The following is a 13205-nucleotide window of genomic DNA, read 5'->3' on the forward strand; positions in this document are numbered from 1 at the left end:
CAAACAAATCTATCTTTAGTCATTTTCAGATATCACGTTTGTATGTTGTGTATCAAAAAGTACAATTGCAAGAACGTTAGTTGTTTTAGTAATGTTCAGAAAACATGTTATTACATTATTGTCACATTAGTATTTAAGAGTGTAATTGCAAAAAAATCCACACAAAAAAGTGTTTTAGCAAACTCCTTATATGTGTGTGTGTGTGCCTTGTATTCCTCACTTTGTGGGGACACACACACACACACATATATATATATATATATATATATATAACTACACCAGTAAATGTGCCTATGTAGGAACATGTTTTTGGTCTTTATGAGGGAAAAAAATCTCATAAATCAACTTAAATTAAATACTTTTTAATACTTGAAAATGCAGATCATTTACTGTGATGGTTGGGTTTAGGGGTAGAGGGAAAGAAAATACAATATAGAAAAAGCCATTATGCCTGTAAACATAGGTGTGCATATGTGTGTGTGTGTTTGTGTGTGTGTGTGTGTGTGTGTGTGCGCGCATGTTTCAGAGAGCAAGCTCTGCATCTAAGCATCTTACTGTGTTAAATTAAGCTTTTGAGATGCTAAATTTCTCAACAGTAAAGAATTAGCCAGAATACATTTCCCCATTACATTGAGATTCCACTTACTCCTTTGACCTCCATTCATATGTATGCAAATGTGGGTCATGTAAACTTAACCTGCGAATTAGTGTGATCACTGGAAAAAGATTGCATCACAGCATGAGCTTTTAAGTCTAAATTGTATTTATGTATTTTTACATATCAACTCATGACAAATGCACACTGTGTAGTTGGTTAATGTAAAGTCTTTTAATGCCCTTACACATGCACTCATTGTCTTCAGTTGTTTTTGTTTCGTCTCCGCTGTTTCTTTTCGAGCTGGCTCTGAAACAATTGGTTTATTTAGTCTTAACACCTCAAGGATAAAATAAGTTAATTCAAATTAAAGTCTATCTGTCTTAACCCAGGCTTATTTTGAAAACGTGGCCAACGCAATTTTTAACTTTTTGATTTAGTGGCTAATTTGTATGATCTAATTTGTTCCATTTAGTACAATTTGCTCATCACCCAATGACGGTTTAGGTTAGGGGTGGGTTTGGGTGCCACGCCTCCTTTTTAAAATCGTACGAATTCGTACTAATTAGCCAATAAACTGACAAAACTGACAAAACGTACAATACTTACGTTTCCTCGTGAGATCAGGCTGGTATGACTGCACTACTGGGTAGGTTTTGGCAGTTCCTTTTTATTAATTTGATTTATTAACTTGTGGAAAGTGTGTAAATATATACTTATACATTTTTTAAATAATAATTTCAGTAATTCAATTGATTAACATGTAATTTTGCAACCCAGGCTCATTCTGAAAATGTCCCTTATATACATTTCTGAAGAGCACCAATTACATTGCAGGATCTACTTTTTTTGCTTTCGCAAATCCACTAGAGGTTGATGTGTATGCATTTTGAAATCAAATTTCTCTAATGAGAACCAATTGTGCCTGCTGTTCTCATGTAAATCCACCAAAGGCCGCTGTTGACAGACTGACTGATTGGCTGACCCACCCCAGTCCTTTACCCAACCCAACCTCTAGTGTTTTCAAAAGCAGTGACTCACCCACCCTCCCCTTCCCTAAATCCAACGAGAGTTTTAAAAAGCAATCCAGATAAAGAAAAGCACTCAACTGATTTTAACCACATTTTCAGATTTTACCACATTCTCACCTGATTTTCTACTTGTTTATTTTATGGCTTCTGTTTTTGTCTTACCAGCTTTATGGAGCCGCTCTTCACCAGACTCGAACCCCGTCGTCGTGGTCAACTCTGCAACTCAAGTCAGCCAATGTACATGTAAGTGACCACTAAATCATTATATGCCTTTAAATAATTTTAGAGCATCAGAGCATGTCACGTGTTTCGGTAGCCTAGGTGACTAATAGGTTAATCAGGCTAGCAGGAGCGAAGAGAAGACACGTTGCTGTGCGATTTATGGAAAAAGGGAGGCTTAATCCTGCACAATTTATTTAATAGAACCCTTTGGGAAAGCGGAGCGAGGTATGTGAAGTTAATATTTAAGCCACATGAGTTCATTTGTATGTATATGTTAATCGTGAGCTCTGCCTTCTTATTAGTTGTTTCAAACTGTCGTTATATACTTCATTGTTTCACTTTCATATGTCGCTCTGTACATTATATCTTTATTTGTCGTATTATTCTGTATACAAGTTGTTTTTATTGATTTTTGTTGTTTCTTTGTGTAGTTTCACGGTGCTACGCAACGAAAGTTTAATGGCTCTCGTCTTGAGCAAAATAAAGAATCAAGCACCCGTCAGAAACTCTCTGTCTCGTTCATGGAAACCAAAGGGCATCTACAGTGAAACTCGTCGCTTAAAGGAACCACGCATCTGTTTCATCGAGACGCAGGCTGGCAGCTGGCAGAGTCGTGACGTCATCGCACAGGCTGATCGGAGGCTGCAGTTACCCATACTAGTCGGAGGTGGCGCGCGTGCTGTCATTCACTGTTGCAGATACAGTGGGAGACTTTGAGTGGCAAGAGAGTTTAAGAACATATTCCTACGTAAGCAGCATCAAGTCATCTTGAACTTAGTAATTTTAATGCTTTAAAGGAAAAGCAAATATTTTATGGACATTTGAGTTAAAAGGGTTACATTTAAAAAGGACTTTAAATAAAAGGAAATAAATAATGTTATAAAGAACATTTACTTCATAGTTTAAGATTTGAATTACATTATTTGAGTAGAATTTAAGAAAAAAAAAAAGAACTTAATTTTTTTTATTTAGCATTAGAAAAATTACAATCAGTGTTAATGTTAGCTGTACTTATTTGAAAACTGACATTTCCTTGTTATTCCTGTTACAAGCTAATATTTTGGATGTCATATACTGCTGTTTGCATTTATATTGATTTTGTTTGCTAATTTATTTGGGTGCTTACGTGCTAGAGGTCTGGTGAGAGTGTTATTATTCACTGCTTAAGTTCCTCTTTAATTATGGAAGCTGTACACGCTGAAGAGGCTATGGAAGATACACATAGTACCCATGAAGAAGTGCATGCAGTCAAACAAGCAGATGAAATGTCACTCCCAACAGTAGAAATAAGCAACCCAGTTGTGCAGCAGGTCAGATCAAGCACACGTGAAAGAAGCTTCACAGAAAGGGGTCTAGAAATGCGTGAACAGGAAGCCAAGCAACAAGAGAAAGCTTTCCATAAAGCTTATAACAGTTGGAAAGAGACTGCAAAAGATTGCAGATCAACACTAAAAATGTTCTGTTCACGTGAGAATCTAGAACAAATTCAGCAAGACATTCAAAATCAATGTAATCTAGTCCATCAGCATTATGAGCCAATATTGCGTAACCATGCTACATCTCCAGACATTGTCAATCGTATGGATGCTTGTGCTGCACTGACTGCTGAAATTATTGATCTTGTGAGTAAGCGGCTGGAGACAATAGGTGAAGATTACAATGAAGAGCTTGTGAAGGAAAGAGTGAGACAAGTCTTAAATAAAGATGAATACGGATCAATCTTTGGATGCACAAAAACAAACACAGTGATGTCAGAGTCATCGCTAGGATCAGGTAATCAGTCAAAGACCTCTTCCAAGATATCAAGTAAGCGAGCTGAAGCAGAAGCTGAACTTGCAGCAAAACAAGAGCAAGCTAAAGCTATGCAGGAAATCCATGATCAACAAGCAAAGCTTAATAAAATGGAGAGTGAATGGAAGCTTTCTGAAGCTAAAATGCTAGCAGAAATAAAGCAAAGGGAGGTAGAAATGCAGCTTAAGCTTGAAGAAGAAAGAAAACGGCTGCATCAGTTGCAAGTAGACAAGGAAGTAAAAGTAGCAGCAGCTCGTGTGAAAGTGTACAATGATCTTGAAGGGATCAGTCAATTTAATGATAAAGAAATAGATTCTAGCATTCACAGATTTCAGTTAAACCCAGAAGCTGAATTGTTCTTGCCTCAGCAAACATTCAAGGCAGAGCATGAAGCCCAGCCATCTCAGAATAATGTTTCTTTAGCTCAAGCAATAGCAGACTCACTAAGCACACATCGACTGCCTGTGCCTGAACCCATGATCTTCGCTGGTGATCCATTGAAATTCATAGATTGGAAGATGTCCTTCATAGCTCTTATAGAAAGAAAGCCCCTCCCACCTGGTGAGAAGATGTTCTATCTTAAAAAGTACCTTGTTGGAGAAGCTCGTAAGGCTGTGGAGGGATATTTCTATAGAAATTCAGAGGATGCATACCATGGAGCATGGAAGGTCCTGCAAGATAGATATGGGAATTCATTCATACTACAAAAAGCCTTTAGAGACAAGCTGATGAGGTGGCCCAAAATTGGGATAAATGACCCACTTGCACTGCGAGACTTCACAGATTTCCTGCAAGGATGTGCTGAGGCAATGCCACACATTAAGGGATTATCTATTCTAAATGACTGTGAAGAAAACTACAAGCTACTAAAGAAACTTCCTGAATGGGTTGTACACAAGTGGAATCGAATTGTGACGGAAGAATTAGATGCATCAGGGGACTATCCAAGTTTCAAGTGTTTTACAGAGTTCTTGCAAAAGGAAACTAGAATAGCTTGTAACCCCATTACTTCCCCATTCATGAATATGAAAAATTCAGATGAAAAGTTTCCCAAGCGAGCTAAGGCGCTCAGTACAAAGACTGACGTGAAAGAGTTCAGTTCTAAAGGGCTTAATACATCTAGCGTAAAGTCAAAAGTATCATGCATTGTCTGTAAAGATGAAAACCACAGCATTGTCCAATGTTCTGCATTTGGAGAAAAAACCATTGAAGACAAAAAGAACTTCATTCAAGAAAATCAGCTCTGTTATGGGTGTCTCAGGAAAGGGCACATTGTAAAAAAATGCAGAAGACGACATAAGTGTGGAACATGTGGCCGCAATCACCCCACATGCTTACATGAAGAAAGACATATGGTGTCTCCAAAACCATTAAATAAAACTTCAACAGAAGTACAAGCAAGTCAGGAAGTTCAGAAAGTTATGGCCCATGCACTCACACAAAGCTCTTCTGCTACTTCCAGTATTGTGCCAGTCCTTATTTCAACAGTGGAAGAGCCTCAAAGGGAAGTACTCACTTATGCGCTACTGGACACGCAGAGTGACTCAACATTCATTTTGGAAGATCTTCTTGATGATCTAAATGCAGTCAAGCAACCAGTTCAACTTAGATTAAGCACTATGACAGCTGTGGATACTATAACGGCAAGTAACAGGGTTTGCGGTCTGCAAGTTAGAGGACTCCAAGCAGCAAACTCCATTCAGTTACGGCAAGCATATACAAGAGACTTCATTCCTGTTGATAAGTCCTATATCCCAACGAAGAGCACAGCACTGGAGTGGCCTCACCTAAAACATCTGGCCAATCAATTGCCACCACTGCAGAACTGCGAAGTCGGATTATTAATCGGATATGACTGCCCTTCAGCTCTAGCTCCCCTTGAAGTCATAATTGGTCATGAAAATGAACCATTCGCACAAAGAACTGAACTTGGTTGGAGCATTATAGGTCTCTCTAATCCACACCTAGACAGGCAGGGAAATCAGAGCTTTGTCCACAGAGTTGCAGTCAAGGAGATATTTGTTCCATCACCCAATGATGTCTTGAAAATTCTTGAGTCAGATTTCAATGAGAAAGGTTATGAGGATAAAAGTGTGTCTCAAGAGGATGTTCGTTTCATTCAACATCTCAGTACCAACATCAAACAGAAGGATAATGGACATTATGAACTTCCCCTCCCTTTCAAGAGTATCAGCCAACCATCACTGCCAAATAATAGAAGGCTGGCAGTTGCCCGGCTGCAGCAATTAAAGAAAAAGCTCAAATCTAACAAGCAATATTCGGATGACTACAAAGTCTTCATGAAGGAAGTCGTTGACAAAGGTGATGCTGAACTAGCCCCTGAGATATCAGAAGGAGAGACTGTATGGTATATTCCACACCACGGAGTATACCACCCTCAGAAACCAGGTAAGCTGAGGGTTGTGTTCGACTGTTCAGCTAAGTTTAGTGGTATATCTCTAAACGACACTCTGTTGACTGGGCCTGATCTAATAAATTCATTAGTTGGAGTACTCTGCCGCTTCAGAAAGGAGCTAGTCGCAGTCACCTGTGATATAGAAAAGATGTTTCACCAGTTCCTTGTTCCTCCAGACGAACGTAATTATCTGAGGTTCTTATGGTGGGAGGATGGAGACTGGGAGAAAGAGCCTCAAGACTATCGCATGACAGTCCATCTCTTTGGCGCTACATCGTCTCCTGGGTGTGCCAATTTCGGTTTGAAGTACCTGGCACAGCAGTACGAAGTTAAACACCCAACAGCTTCAGAGTTTGTTAAAAGAAACTTCTATGTAGACGATGGGCTAGCCAGTGTTCGTTCAATTGATGAAGCCAAGGAACTAATTACTGATGCTCAAGCACTCTGTAAACAAGGAGGTTTACGGCTTCATAAATTCAACTCCAATAAGGAAGATGTTCTCTGCTGCATAGACCCATCTGAAAGGGATATTGTCTCTAAACCTCTCAATTTAAACCCTGAAGCAACACCAACAGGACGTGTACTTGGTGTTCAGTGGTTAACAAGGGATGACAATTTTCAATTCAACATCAACTATAAAGATCAGCCATCGACCCGCCGTGGAATCTTGTCTGTCATTAGTTCCCTGTTCGACCCAATTGGGTTTGTGGCACCCTTTATTCTTCAGGGAAAGTGCATCCTGCAGGAACTATGTCGGAAAAACATTGGATGGGATGATCAGCTACCAGAAGACATGTATTCACGGTGGGAGGATTGGAAAGGTGGACTTCAAAGGCTTAAAGAAGTTGTCATACCAAGATGTTATCACCCTGACACCTTCAATGAGATCATTGAAACGGAGCTGCACCACTTCTCCGATGCGAGCAACATTGGATATGGAGCTTGCTCTTATCTTCGTTTCAAAAATGACAAAGGTAAAGTGCACTGCAGTTTGGTAATGGCAAAGGCTAGAGTCGCACCTACAAAAGTCACAAGTATACCAAGACTGGAACTTGCGGCGGCTGTTCTATCTGCAAAGATAAGTGTCATGCTAAAGACAGAGCTTGAAATGAAGATTGACAGAGAATTCTTTTGGACAGATTCACAGGTTGTTTTGGCTTATATTAATAACGAAGCAAGACGGTTTCATGTATTCGTTGCTAACCGTGTGCAGCTCATAAGGGACATTACAGATTCAAGCCTGTGGTACTATGTTAATACCTTAGAGAACCCGGCTGATCATGCTTCCAGAGGGTTTCATGCCTCTGACATTGCTACTTCAACCTGGTTAAGAGGTCCCAAATTTCTGTGGGAACAAGAAGTGAATCCAACACCACATACTTCTGCCAATTTGCTTGTTGGTGACCCCGAAGTTAAACCAGTCCAAACATTTGTCACCACAGTTAGTGACAGTTCCGACATTTTAAGTCGTTTCAGACGATTTTCTTGCTGGTCAATGCTTCTGAAGGTTGTGGCAAGGATAAAAAGACTTGGATTGAAACAGAAATGCTCCACTGACCATATAACTGTTGAGGAGCGTCAGAGAGCTGCTGAAGTGGTGATCAAGCTCATGCAGCAGGAAGCATTTTCCAAAGAAATGAGAATGATTGAAAATGGGATTGCTCTTCCAAATTCTAGTGCGTTGTATCAACTGGATCCTGTTTTGGACAAAGGTCTTCTTCGGGTAGGGGGAAGATTGAAGAAGTCATCACTCAGTCAAGACCTCAAACATCCTGTGATTCTACCAAGAGATAGTTACATCACCAAGCTAATTCTGTCACATTATCATGCCAAAATTTGCCATCAGGGTCGAACTCAAACTCAAATGCAGCTTAGAATGAATGGATTCTGGGTCATTGGAGGTAGCAAATCAGTTGCTAAGCTGATACACAAGTGTGTGCAGTGTCGAAGACTTAGACGACCGACAGAAGAACAACGAATGGCCGAACTTCCCAAGGAGCGTGTCGAAGTATCTGCTCCCTTTACATTTTGTGGCATGGACTGTTTTGGGCCATTTGTCGTGAAGAGAGCTCGCAAAGAATACAAGCGATACGGTCTAATATTCACTTGTTTGTCATCTCGCGCAGTTCATATTGAAATGATTGAAGATTTGTCCACAGATGCCTTCATCAATGCATTGAGATGCTTTATAAGCCTCAGAGGAGCGGTTTGCAAACTTTATTGTGATCAAGGTACAAACTTTGTCGGGGCCAGGAACGAATTCAAAGATTGCCTGAAACAAGTCGACATCAAAACTCTGGAAGTCTTTCTCGCAGAGAAACAATGTGAGTTTGCCTTTAATGCTCCTTCTGCAAGTCACACTGGAGGTGTCTGGGAACGACAAATACGAACTGTGCGCAGTGTACTTAATGCCACAATTGCACTGTGTCCTGGTAGACTTGACGATGCTTCACTTAGAACATTGTTCTATGAGGCAATGGCCATAGTTAACAGTCGCCCGCTTACAGTAGATGGAATTAATGATCCAAATTCACTAGAGCCTCTAACTCCAAACCACCTAATACTTATGAAGTCTGATGTTGCACTTCCACCTCCAGGAAAATTTGTTAAAGAAGACATGTACGCTACAAAAAGATGGCGAAGAGTCCAATACTTGGTTGAGCAATTTTGGAGTCGCTGGAAGAAGGAATACTTGCTTAACATTTCAACACGCCAAAAGTGGCACACTCCTCGCAGAAACCTCAGAGTAAATGATGTTGTAATAATCAAAGAGGATATGCTCCCAAGAAGTCAATGGCAGTTGGGCAGAGTGGTTGAAACTGTCAAAGAGAGTGATGGATTTGTGAGACGAGTAAAGGTACGAGTAGCAGAACGAAAGCTCACTAACAAACGTAATCAGACCCCCAAGCTCTCAATCATTGAAAGACCGATTCAGAAATTAGTTGTACTTCTTGAAGAAGACTGACTGTTAGTAACTGGGATGATACACTCTCATCAGACCAAATAATTATTTCTGAAATACTTGATAGTCATGAAAAGTAAACGTGGTCATGTTATAGTTCAAAATCATGTTCTGATTAATTTCAGTTTGTTCTTTCAATTCATCATAAAATGATTGGTGGGAGTGTAAGTGACCACTAAATCATTATATGCCTTTAAATAATTTTAGAGCATCAGAGCATGTCACGTGTTTCGGTAGCCTAGGTGACTAATAGGTTAATCAGGCTAGCAGGAGCGAAGAGAAGACACGTTGCTGTGCGATTTATGGAAAAAGGGAGGCTTAATCCTGCACAATTTATTTAATAGAACCCTTTGGGAAAGCGGAGCGAGGTATGTGAAGTTAATATTTAAGCCACATGAGTTCATTTGTATGTATATGTTAATCGTGAGCTCTGCCTTCTTATTAGTTGTTTCAAACTGTCGTTATATACTTCATTGTTTCACTTTCATATGTCGCTCTGTACATTATATCTTTATTTGTCGTATTATTCTGTATACAAGTTGTTTTTATTGATTTTTGTTGTTTCTTTGTGTAGTTTCACGGTGCTACGCAACGAAAGTTTAATGGCTCTCGTCTTGAGCAAAATAAAGAATCAAGCACCCGTCAGAAACTCTCTGTCTCGTTCATGGAAACCAAAGGGCATCTACAGTACATGTCGAACCACTGGTCAAACTGGTAAAAGTGGGAAAACAGTCCACAGGAAGGTAAAAGTCAACTGGTTAGCACGGTAAGGAGCAGTGTCTCCTTCTGGGCAGTCTAGAAACATCCTTACAGATATGTTGAAGCAAGTTGGAGCTAAAATCTGCAGGACATCACCCTCCAGGACCGAGTTTGGACACCCCTGGTGTAGATGATGTTGAGGTATTGGTCACATGGTGTTTACATCTATGATTGGTCTAAAACTTCTTGCCGTTCTATTCATAAAGAGTTGCATATAAACCAGAGCACACCCATGCGAAGACGAGGAGAACATACAAACTCCACACAGAAATGCCAACTGACCCAGCGACCTTCTTGCTGTGAGGCGATCATGCTACCCACTGCTCCACCATGACGACCTAACTAATGAACTAATCTTGTCTGTTAACACCAGCGTTAAATGCCACGAAAAGTAACCAAAATGCACATACTTAATAATAGGGGGTGACGCGGTGGCTCAGTGGTTACAGTAGCACTTTAGCTTCACAGCAAGAAGGTCGCTGGTTCAAGCCTCTGCTGGGTCAGTTGGTGTTTTTGTGTGGAGTTTGCATGTTACATTTACATTTAGTCATTTAGCAGACGCTTTTATCCAAAGCGACTTACAAATGAGGACAAGGAAGCAATTTACACAACTAAGAGCAACAATGAATAAGTACTAAAGGCAAGTTTCAGGTCTGTAAAGTCTAAGAAGGGAAGTGTTAGTAGTTTTTTTTTTTTTTTGTACAGTTAGTGTGATATTCAGAGGCAATTGCAGATTAGGAAGTGAAGTGGAGACTAAATAGTTGAGTTTTTAGTCGTTTCTTGAAAATAGCGAGTGACTCTGCTGTTCTGATGCAGTTAGGGAGTTCATTCCACCAACTGGGCAGATTGAGCGTGAGCGTTCGCGAAAGTGATTTTTTCCCTCTTTGGGATGGAACCACGAGGCGACGTTCATTCACAGAACGCAAGTTTCTGGAGGGCCATATTTGTTCTCCCCATATTTGTGTGGATTCCTCCAGTAGCTTTGGTTTCCCCCATAAGTCCAAAGATGTGCTACAGGTGAATTGGGTAAGCTAAATTGTCCGTAGTGTATGTGTGTAAATGAGTGTGTGTGTGAATGAGAGTGTGTGGATGTTTCCTAGTGATGGGCTGCAGCTGGAAGGGCATCCGCTGCGTAAAACATATGCTGGATAAGTTGATGGTTCATTCTGCTGTGGCGACCCCAGATTTATAAAGGGACTAAGCCGAAAAGAAAATGAATAAATGAATCATTACTATAAATTCCTAGCATCACTATGATACTTTTTTTTTAATATTTTGGATATTTTATTAATAATATTTTAAAAGGACAATTGTATACATCTGCGCAGACCATGACTTTTCCACCAAATTTATAAATAAGAAAAACATTGTGCGTCTTAAAGTGTATGCATACGTGCTCTTTACAATTGGGGCCCTTCATATTGTAATGAAATCCTAATAGGTCCTATTGAATTCACCACCTACACTAAACCTTACCCTAAAAACTAACTACTGGTGTTAACAAAAGCATGACACATTGCCTATATTATTCATTCATTCATTCATTTTCCTGTCAGCTTAGTCCCTTTATTAATCCGGGGTCGCCACAGCGGAGTGAACCGCCAACTTATCCAGCAGTTTTTACGCAGCGGATGCCCTTCCAGCCGCAACCCATCTCTGGGAAACATTCACACACACACACTCATCCACTACGGACAATTTAGCTTACCCAATTCACTTGTACCGCATGTATTTGGACTGTGGGGGAAACCGGAGCACCCGGATGAAACCCACGCGAACACAGGTAGAACATGCAAACCCCACACAGAAACGCCAACTGAGCCGAGGCTCCAACCCAGGCCCGGATTGGCTAATCGGGAGAACCGGGAGAATTCCCAGTGGGCCGGTCCGTTTTTTGGCCGCGAGGGCCGGTGTCCCTAGCTGCTTGCGCTCTGAGCAGTTGCACTTTTTTCATTTATTTGTTTATTTGACCATAACCTCACTCTTTTTATTCATTATTCTCGCAGCCCCATGACCAAAGTGCAGCCCGAAGGCTAATGATGTGGGCTGCACCCCATTCCACCCCAAACAGCGGCACCTTAGTGAATATTAATTAATATTAATGAATATTACACCTGCTCAATGAAAATCAGATGATTCACTACATTAATAAATCTGACACAACTTGATCAGAAATCTAAAAAGGGGAGAAAAAAAACAAAAACAAAACAAAAAAAAAAAGAGTAGGGTAAAAAAAAGAGTAGACATCAATAGCAGCAGTTAACTGTGCAGTACTTAACAGTGCCATCGTGGTCTAGTGGTTATCGCGTTACGTTAGGACGCCGCCGATCCAACTACGAACCTCACAAGAATATAATATAATTTTTTCATTTTTAGTGTTAAGACATAAAATAATGTTTGGGTTACTTATGTAGGGGTAAATTTTTTTTTGACGGTGACGACCATTACAAAGGACTGGATATCTATAAATTAATGTAATATTTATTAATGTTCTCATATTTATGAAAAACATGTCAAGTTCTAAAGCAGCTGTGTCCTTGAAAAAGACATGTTAGTGTCATTTGAAAATGAATTGGAAATGACGTTATTTTAATATAGTCAGTCGTCGACTGAGGTGGAAAGGTCTTGGGCTTGAAACTCCAAAGCTAAAAAGGAGTCCCGCTCCGGCCCTGCTCCAACCAGCGACACAGCGACCTTCTTGCTGTGAGGCGACAGCACTACCTACTGTACCACTGCTCTGCCCGCCTTTACAATTAATTCTAAAAATGTATGAGAGTCATTGTGTGATTTAAAAAAAATTCATTTGGGTTTGAATGAAAAACAGTCAATGATTATCACACATTTTGACATTGATTTAAAGAGGATACACTCTGAAATATGAAATGTGTGTGAATGAGAGTGTATGGGTGTTTCCCAGTGATGGGTTGCAGCTGTAGAGGCATTTGCTGTGTAAAACATGTGCTGGAAAAGTTGGCTGCTCATTCTGCTGTGGCGACCCCAGATTAAGAAAGGGACTAAGCTGAAGGAAAATCAATGAATGAATAATAAATTAAGTATGAACACTAGTTATTTGATATCTTTTAATAACTCCAGGTCAGAACAAGTGTTTTGTTTTATTTTTAGTATATTAGTACATTTTTTACACTGAATGAGGATGGATCATAGTACTTTACCCATTATAGTCTATATTTTATCTACATATACATTTAGTAGTTGTTATTGTAATTTAAATATTGATCATAAATACTGAGATTATTTTAAACCTAAGTACTCACATTCTTAAAAAACTGCGCCTCCATTTATTTTAGACATGAAGTCTTGTGCTGCTTCTCCTACAGAGGTCAAGTAAGTTACTGTAACATGAAAGGAAACTCTCAGCATTTTTCCCATTCCTGCTTCTGGAAAACATGATTATTGAATGTTCTTTAG

At 39.9% G+C, this 13205-nt stretch overlaps 2 protein-coding genes across 2 annotated transcripts in view; one reads left to right on the top strand and one right to left on the bottom strand.

Annotated features, from left to right (window-relative positions):
- The window catches only part of dsg2.2 (desmoglein 2, tandem duplicate 2), a 713230-nt gene that overhangs the window by 162064 nt on the left and 537961 nt on the right, over positions 1-13205 (top strand). The window lies entirely within an intron of this gene.
- Positions 10476-13205, bottom strand: part of usp24 (ubiquitin specific peptidase 24) — a 746345-nt gene continuing 743615 nt past the window's right edge. Inside the window, exon 39 of the transcript XR_012396339.1 lies at positions 10476-10725. The gene's annotated coding sequence lies outside the window, so the exon portion shown is untranslated. The remainder of the gene's footprint in view (positions 10726-13205) is intronic.

This window comes from Danio rerio, chromosome 20 (genome assembly GCF_049306965.1).
Source record: "Danio rerio strain Tuebingen ecotype United States chromosome 20, GRCz12tu, whole genome shotgun sequence".
NCBI lineage: Eukaryota > Metazoa > Chordata > Actinopteri > Cypriniformes > Danionidae > Danio > Danio rerio.